This window comes from Anopheles stephensi, chromosome X (assembly GCF_013141755.1).
Source record: "Anopheles stephensi strain Indian chromosome X, UCI_ANSTEP_V1.0, whole genome shotgun sequence".
NCBI lineage: Eukaryota > Metazoa > Arthropoda > Insecta > Diptera > Culicidae > Anopheles > Anopheles stephensi.
The window spans coordinates 22,494,027-22,501,562 of NC_050201.1; the positions used below are offsets into that span (position 1 = coordinate 22,494,027).

The window sequence follows — 7,536 nt, forward strand, 5'->3', positions numbered from 1 at the left end:
TCCTTCTTACTTACTCCGACATGCTAAGATAGCAGCAGAGAGATTGAGTACGATGCGGCTTTATTTTTTCTGAGTAAAAAAACGGTCAGAGATTTGACCGTACAAACTTAAACGCTTTACTATGATACAGGGTTCACCGATAGATAGCATACGGCGAGCATACCTTAGCAGTTCGCGCAAACGTTTAAGATATCTGCGGCCATCGATAGTGATTCGCATGTACAATTAGCGAATGGCCCAAAATGGATAGCGATTTGCGTGCACACTTTAGTGAATGTCAGAATTCGGCGCGGATTGAAAATGTAGGTTTATATGACCCAGGTTGAGGAGTCGAGATTTGAAAAACATCGTTTCAAATTCGTTTTTATGTAATTGGACAGTTTTTTATTTTATTTATTTATTTATTAATTATTACGGACTGATGCCGTATTGTCACCACTGCATGTGGTGACTGTGAATTATATTCACGAAAAAAAACAATTAACAAAATTAACTAGGCATTTCCTCCTAGTTATTTGCCATATCCCGGGCATGCTCGGTTGTGACGGAAGATGGGTGGTTGTTGTCCATTTCTATTGGGTGGGTATGTGTGTGTTGTAGGTTTTTTGGTCCGGTTCTATTGCTGTGGCTATGGTTTCGATGGGGGTTGGTTCGCTCCGGTTGACTATTGCAGTGTGTGACTGGGGTCTGGACTGAAACAAACAAGCACAGTTATTTGGACAGTATAAACATGAATTTTTCTGCGTGCAATGTTCTCCAAGCAGCCCAGCAATGTCACAACCCGTGATCGACCAAGTCAACATCGAACTCAAAAGCGATCGGCGGATTCCATCTCGCAACAGCTGGAGTGACTCCACTGTTTACGAGTCTGTACCCGCCGACCACTCCCGCGCCCAACGCCAACCCAGGCGACCCCGCTGTACCAAAGCTGGACTGACTTGGAGCACACTACTACAGACAAAAAAAACACAAGCCTGCCTCCTTTTAACGGCAGTAAGAAAATTGCCCTCGAATGCAATTGCTCCGTCAACGGATCGCACGTTGCACAACGTCAAACATTTACAACAAAGACAACACAACACATAACAAAAGGAGTGACGGATGTGGATTGGAGGATAATAGGGATGCGGAATCAAAGGATGAGACCGTTGTCTCTGGCGAATCGGTAGATGAGCCTCATGTAAGCGAGGTCTCTAGTCGCCAACACTTCCCTTATTTCTAGACCCGGTCGTCTGCCGATGCTCTCGACTACGCTTAACAAGGAGGGTCTTGCAGTTTCAAACTCCACGCAGGACCACAGAAGGTGATCCACATCGTGAAATCCGTCACCGCAGCCACACATCTTCGTCTGAGCCAGAGTTATACGCTGCAGATGAGCGTTCAACGCGAAATGATTCGACATAAGTCGAGACATCATGCGTATGAACGCCCGGTCTACAGAGAGCCCACCGAACCAAGGCCGCAGGGACACTTGCGGAGAGATCGAGAAAAGGAATCGCCCGAGATCATCCGCCTCCCACATGCTCTGCCAGCGAGACAGGAAAAGTTGCTGTGGTAGACGAAGAAACTCTCGGGCCGAGATTGGACGGTCGTAAAATGCGCCTTGTTGGACGCCTGTTTTGGCCAGTGAGTCTACCTTCTCGTTGCCGGGAATTCCACAATGAGAAGGTACCCAAATTAGGCGAAATCCTGAACGCCTTGTCGAACATGGAGCCAAGCAATTCTATGATTTTAATGACCAGGAAATCCTGACTCTTAACAGCCTTCGGGGATCGTAGTGCTTCGATAGCGCTTAGGCTATCTGTGAAGACGAAGTACTGATCCGAAGGTCTCGCTGCTATAATCAATAGTGCGTACAAGATTGCGGCTAGTTCTGCGGTGTAGACACTACACGGCTCCCGCAATTTGAAAAATGCTTCGGCGGATACACTAAAAACGCCGAAGCCGGTGCCCTCCTTAGAGGATGATCCATCAGTGTAATACTGGCATATTTGGTCTAAATGGCCATACTTATCCCTGAAAATGCCCGGAACTACCATCGGGCGAAGATCATTCGGTATGGTCTTAATTTCCTCGTGCAACGAGGAATCTGTTGTTAAAAGGGAACTGTAGGTCTCAGGAAGGGCAGCATGGTTTAATGCCTGTGGAGCGCTAGGATGCACTTGTTGGGCAACAAAATCTTCGTAGATTTTCAAGATCTTGCTCTTAGAACCTGTCTCTAGAAGTGCTTTAAAATTTTCTTCGATCAAGGGATTTGATACTGAAGAACGGACTAGACGGCGAAGCGACAGCATTTCAAAACGAAGTTTTAGCGGCATCACTCCGGTCATCACTTCTAGGGACATGTTGTGTGTGGATTTCATGCTCCCTAGTGCGAGTCTAAGACAACGATACTGTAGCCTTTCTAGTTTGAGGATATGCGTGTTGGATGCCCAATGGAAGCATATGCTTCCATATTCCAACACGGATAGTACCGTTGTCTTATACAGTCGCAGGACGTCTGATGGATGTGCGCCCCACCAGAATCCTGTGACTGTCCTTAGAAAGTTGATTCTTTTACTGCATTTTTGCACCAGATGGGTGATGTGTGTACTCCAGTTTAGCCTTGAATTGAACCAAACACCAAGGTATCGAAAATTGTCGGTGGTTGATATCTTTTCACCGTACAAAAAGACATAAATTTTCGGGTCAAATAGTCTTTTCTCCCTGTTTTTTGTCGTGTCGCTAAAAGGAGAAAAGACTACCATCTCAGTTTTCGTTGCAGAAAACTTGATACCAAGGTTTTCAGACCACTCGACAAGTGGTTTGTAAAGCCAGTTGTATTTCGGCGGCGTCCCTGCTTGCAAAAGATATGACGCCGTCGTCAGCCAATTGTCTAATGCTGCAGTTTAATGCTATACAAGAATCTATTTCGCTAACATAAAAGTTGTATAACAGGGGGCTCAAGCAGGACCCTTGGGCTAGTCCATGGAAACTGGTCCGCTTTAGCTGAACATGACCATTGTTGAAATACATAGCTTTCTCCGACAAAAGGTTGAACAGAAAGTTATTCAACTTTGGACCCAGCCCCACATTTTCTAGTTTTTGACTCAGCTTGTATGGTGATACTGAGTCAAATGCCCCCTGTATATCCAGGAAAATAGATCCCATGTTCTGCTTGCGCGCACGAGCAAGCTCTATTTCTGTTACCAGAAGGGCTAAGCAGTCATTAGTACCCCTGGCTTTACGAAAACCAAACTGGGTATTTGAGAGAAGGTTGTTTGATTCCAACCATTCTTCTAACCGGAAAAGAATCATCCTTTCAAGGAGTTTCCTCAGACACGACAGTAACGATATTGGCCGATAAGAGTCGTATCTTGATGGCGGTTTGCTAGGCTTCAAGATAGTGACAACTTTCACTTCTCTCCACTCTTGCGGAACGCTGTTGACCTCCAACATATTGTTGAAAATACTTAACAGACGCTTCCTCCCTATGTCGGGCAGATTTTGAAGCAATTTGCTACCAATCTGATCCAGACCTGGGGAGGAATTTTTGCTTGATAGGAGAGCAAGTGACAGCTCTACCATTGTGAACGGTGAATCCATCCTAGGGTGACTACCAGGCGCATGTTGTGTAAAGCTTTGCGCAGGAACGAAATCGGGACAAAGCTTGTGGGCAAATTCATACAGCCACTCGCCAGAAAAGCTTTCGCTCTCATTGATGTTGTTGCTGTTTCGCATCCTTCTAGCCATTCTCCAAAGCGAATTCAGTGAAGTGGCGGGGTCTAGATTATTGACGTATCTACGCCAATAACCCTTTTTCTTCGCCTTCAACAGGTTTTTGCACGTTCTCTCCAGTCCTTTATATTTTTCATATAAGGACCTCGAGCCCGTGTCCCGGAAGGCTTTAAATGCCTCACGCTTCTTGGTGAAAGCCGCTTGGCAATCCTTGTCCCACCAAGGAGTGGGAGGTTTTTTAAATGTCCTTGCTTGGTGGGAGCGCCTTGTTTGGGCCTCAAGGGCGCACTTGTTTATCAATGAAACAAGTTTTTCGTACTCCTTGACAGGAGACAAATCTTCCAAGTCAAGTGAAAGCGAAGCGGCTATTAATTCGCCGTATCTCGTCCAGTCGATGTTCCTCGTTAAGTCACATTTAACGGGGATTCCATCTACTGGACATCCTCCCTTGATGTAGAAAATTTCTATCGGCAAGTGGTCACTGCCGATAGGGTCCTGGATCACCTTCCAACTAAAATCCAGGGCCATTGCTGATGGACATAGAGACAGGTCCAGTGCACTCGCCCTACTTTGAGGTGTCTGCATCCTAGTTGCCTCTCCTGAGTTAAGAATTGAAAAACCAAATCTGTCGCAGAAATCTCGGATGATAGGAGTGCGAATTTCATCCTTTTCGCACCCCCAGTCGATTCCATGAGAGTTAAAGTCTCCCAGGATCAAAAGCGGTCCAGGCAAGACCACTACTAAATTTCCAAGATCCTTTTCAATTTTTTCCTTTTCATTATTGGCTATCGGGGGGATATAGATGGATGCAATTGTCACGTGAAGAACGCCCAGTTTTGCCTTAACTGCGACAGTTTCTATCATTTCTTGTCTAGGGGTAGGTATTCTGGTGAAAGTGTGACCCTTTCGAACACCAATCAGTACCCCCCCACCCCTAGTAACGCGATCTTCACGGATTATATTATATCCCGGGAAGGTTAATTTAATTTCATCCGATAGCCAAGTTTCACAGAGGGCAAACACATCGCAGTTGTGTTCGCCCACTAATGCTTTAAAGGAGTTTAGCTTGCCAAGCAAACTCCTACAGTTCCACTGTATGGTAGTAGCCGTAGGAGCCATTAATCATCCAAACGGACCATCATACTTAAGCATGGCCATTGAGCCAGCCACTGTTTGATCATCCCCTTCAGGAAAGGAAGGGCCCAAGTAGCGATCATGTGCAGATGCTGCGGGAGGTTGAGGGTCAAAAGAAGGGACTCAAGGATCTCGGACAGGGACGGGGTGGGAATTCTCGGGAAGCTCATGGGCTCCGTCGGAAAAGCCAGGCTTTCCAACGGAGCTTCGGTCCGAGAAGATCGCTTCTTCTTGGGCTGCTTCCTGGCAATTTGGGGGGCAGAAGTTTTGGGATCAGCGTCACGTTTTGGACCGGGGGGAGAAGCTTTAGCGTGGCGCTGTGTTGCCAAAGGTCTATGTTTTGTTTTTAGAACCTTCCGCTGTACCTTTTTATAAGGCACTCTCGTGGTCATTACCGATCTCAGTGGCACCTGTTCAGGTGCAGTCGGACTAGGTTCGCCATTTGCAGTTGTACCCAAAACTGCAAAAGGGTTCGTTGCGTTTGCTCCCTTTAGAGCATCGCTGTACGAGCCGCGTGCCCGCTCGGCTACAGTTTTTGTCTGCTCCTTCTGGAGTTACCTCATGCCACTCTTCCCGACAATGCGAGCATTTTTGGGACGGCGCTTTGCATTCCTCAGTAGTATGCGCCCCTCTGCATTTACCGCAGCAAATCTTGCGAGTGCAAAACGGATCGGCATGCCCAATCCGGCTGCACTTCGAACAGGTGGCCACCCTTGGCACGTATGGCCGGTCGATGGATATCCGGAGGCCTTCTAGGATGAGGGCCTGAGGAAGTACCGTTCCCTCAAACGTGATCCGGAGGGAGGAGGTTGGGACATATTTTTTTTCATCCTTTGTTGAGGGGTCAAGCTTGAATAGCTTCTTCACCTCAAGAACTTTAACTCTTGGGGTACCTGGTGCTTGATATTCCCAAAGTTCAAAATATCCTCCTCCGGATAATCGAAGTCCTCGATTACACCGGTCACTTCAACCAGACTACCGGGAATATAAACCCGGTAGTGCTCCGTAAAATCTGAATCAGCCGCAATGACGGTGGCGATTGGACAGTTGTTGCGCACAAAAATGGTGTTAAAATTAATGTTTATTATTATAAAGCATAAATTAATCGATTTTCAGCGTTAGTTAAAGAAATAATAACAAAACTATGTGAAACATCGGAAGAACAGCCATGAGAAGAATTCAAACATAGACGAATATACACGAACTCAAAATTGATGCGATCACGAAAAAAATCCGTTCAGTTAAAGGTTTTAATCAGGTTATTAAAATATTAAACATATTGGTCCAGCAACCGAAGCGTTCACAGTTTTACCAAGCGAATAACAATCATAGCATCATTTGCGGTCTAATTATACATTCCTTTGTTGTTTTCGGTTTTGGAAATCATCCTTTTAAAGGTACGTATTTCAGCCTTACAATTAAAAAAAACAACTAGAATTCTCATTGAATTTGGGTGTTTTATAGGTGTTTGGCTACGACAGGAGCTCTAGCTTGTTGAAGTGCGCCCGTACAACATTTTTCTTGTCGGTAAATTTGTTTTATTAACGCACCGTGAAAGAATACAGTGAGTTTCAATAGCGGTATGTGCTGAAGCGAATCAACTGAGACACACATCGTTCTTTTTACTTTTTGCTTGCAGATATGAATTCTAGCCAAAGCTTTGGAATGTAGATATGCGAAATCATTTTATTCAGTGGTTAGAAATGAAACTTAATCACGGAAGTAATAAGCAACGTGCGTGCGATGCGCTAAATTTTATAATAGGCCCTAACTTGCTAGTGAATATGTCGTGGACAGGAAAGGGTAAAGCCGGAGAAAAGGTAGCTTTATGCAATTTTATAAACATATTGCAAGCCATTCAGGAAGTTGGTGATAACTGTATGAACGAAGAGCTTAAAGCATGGATGCAGCTAAAACTTCATCATAGTGATAATGTGCTAAAAAGAAAGTATTCTAGTAAGCGTACTTGCCATGAGCGTAAAAATAAGTTACCCAAGATAGATTAAGACAATTCTATATGTAGGTAGTTAATTACAGTTACAGGAACAATAAGATAGACATTCAGTTTTGTGCATCACACGCAACACGTTTTTTGTCAATATGAAATTAAATAAATATGAAATACTTACTTTCTTGTTACATTTAAACCCATCTTTGAAAGACAAAAAAGACTTACTAACTAGTTTTAACTAAATAACAAATACTTACCCCTCCAACCAATCGTATTGGCTTACAACGTATTAGCCGTCTGTTGTCGCAAAGGCTGGATGCTTCTTCGCATATATACGTCAATGAGGAAAGCACCATGGTAAGCTTTTTATGTCCTGTCAGAAAACATAAAAAGCTTACCATGGTGCTTTCCTCAGTGACGTATTTCATGCGAAGGAGCTTTTTTCAAAAGAAGTCGTTGAAATATTCCGAAAAAATGGTTTTTGGTCTAAAAAGCCGGAAAATGTAAGACTATGGTGCTGTACGTGCTAAAAGGCAATTTAAAATGCATGTTTGAACGCTTTTCAAAAGATTTTCCAAATTTAAAAGCATCTAGCCTTTGCGACAACAGACAGCTTTACGGATCGAAAAAGGCGCCAAAGTTCATAGTGCAATGGTGTGAGAGAGCGTATCGATACACATTGACGGTCAACAATACATGAGTGCAAATTTTAATATAAGCGACTTTCGTGTTTT

The 7,536-nt window shown here is 44.4% G+C and overlaps 1 long non-coding RNA gene across 1 annotated transcript; it reads left to right on the forward strand.

The window, feature by feature from the left end:
* Positions 1 to 5,908: 5,908 nt before the first annotated feature.
* On the forward strand, positions 5,909 to 6,979 carry LOC118515230. The gene is made up of 2 exons (XR_004906994.1): positions 5,909 to 6,248; positions 6,316 to 6,979. It is a non-coding gene; the product is annotated as an uncharacterized LOC118515230 (long non-coding RNA).
* The last annotated feature ends 557 nt before the right edge of the window (positions 6,980 to 7,536 follow it).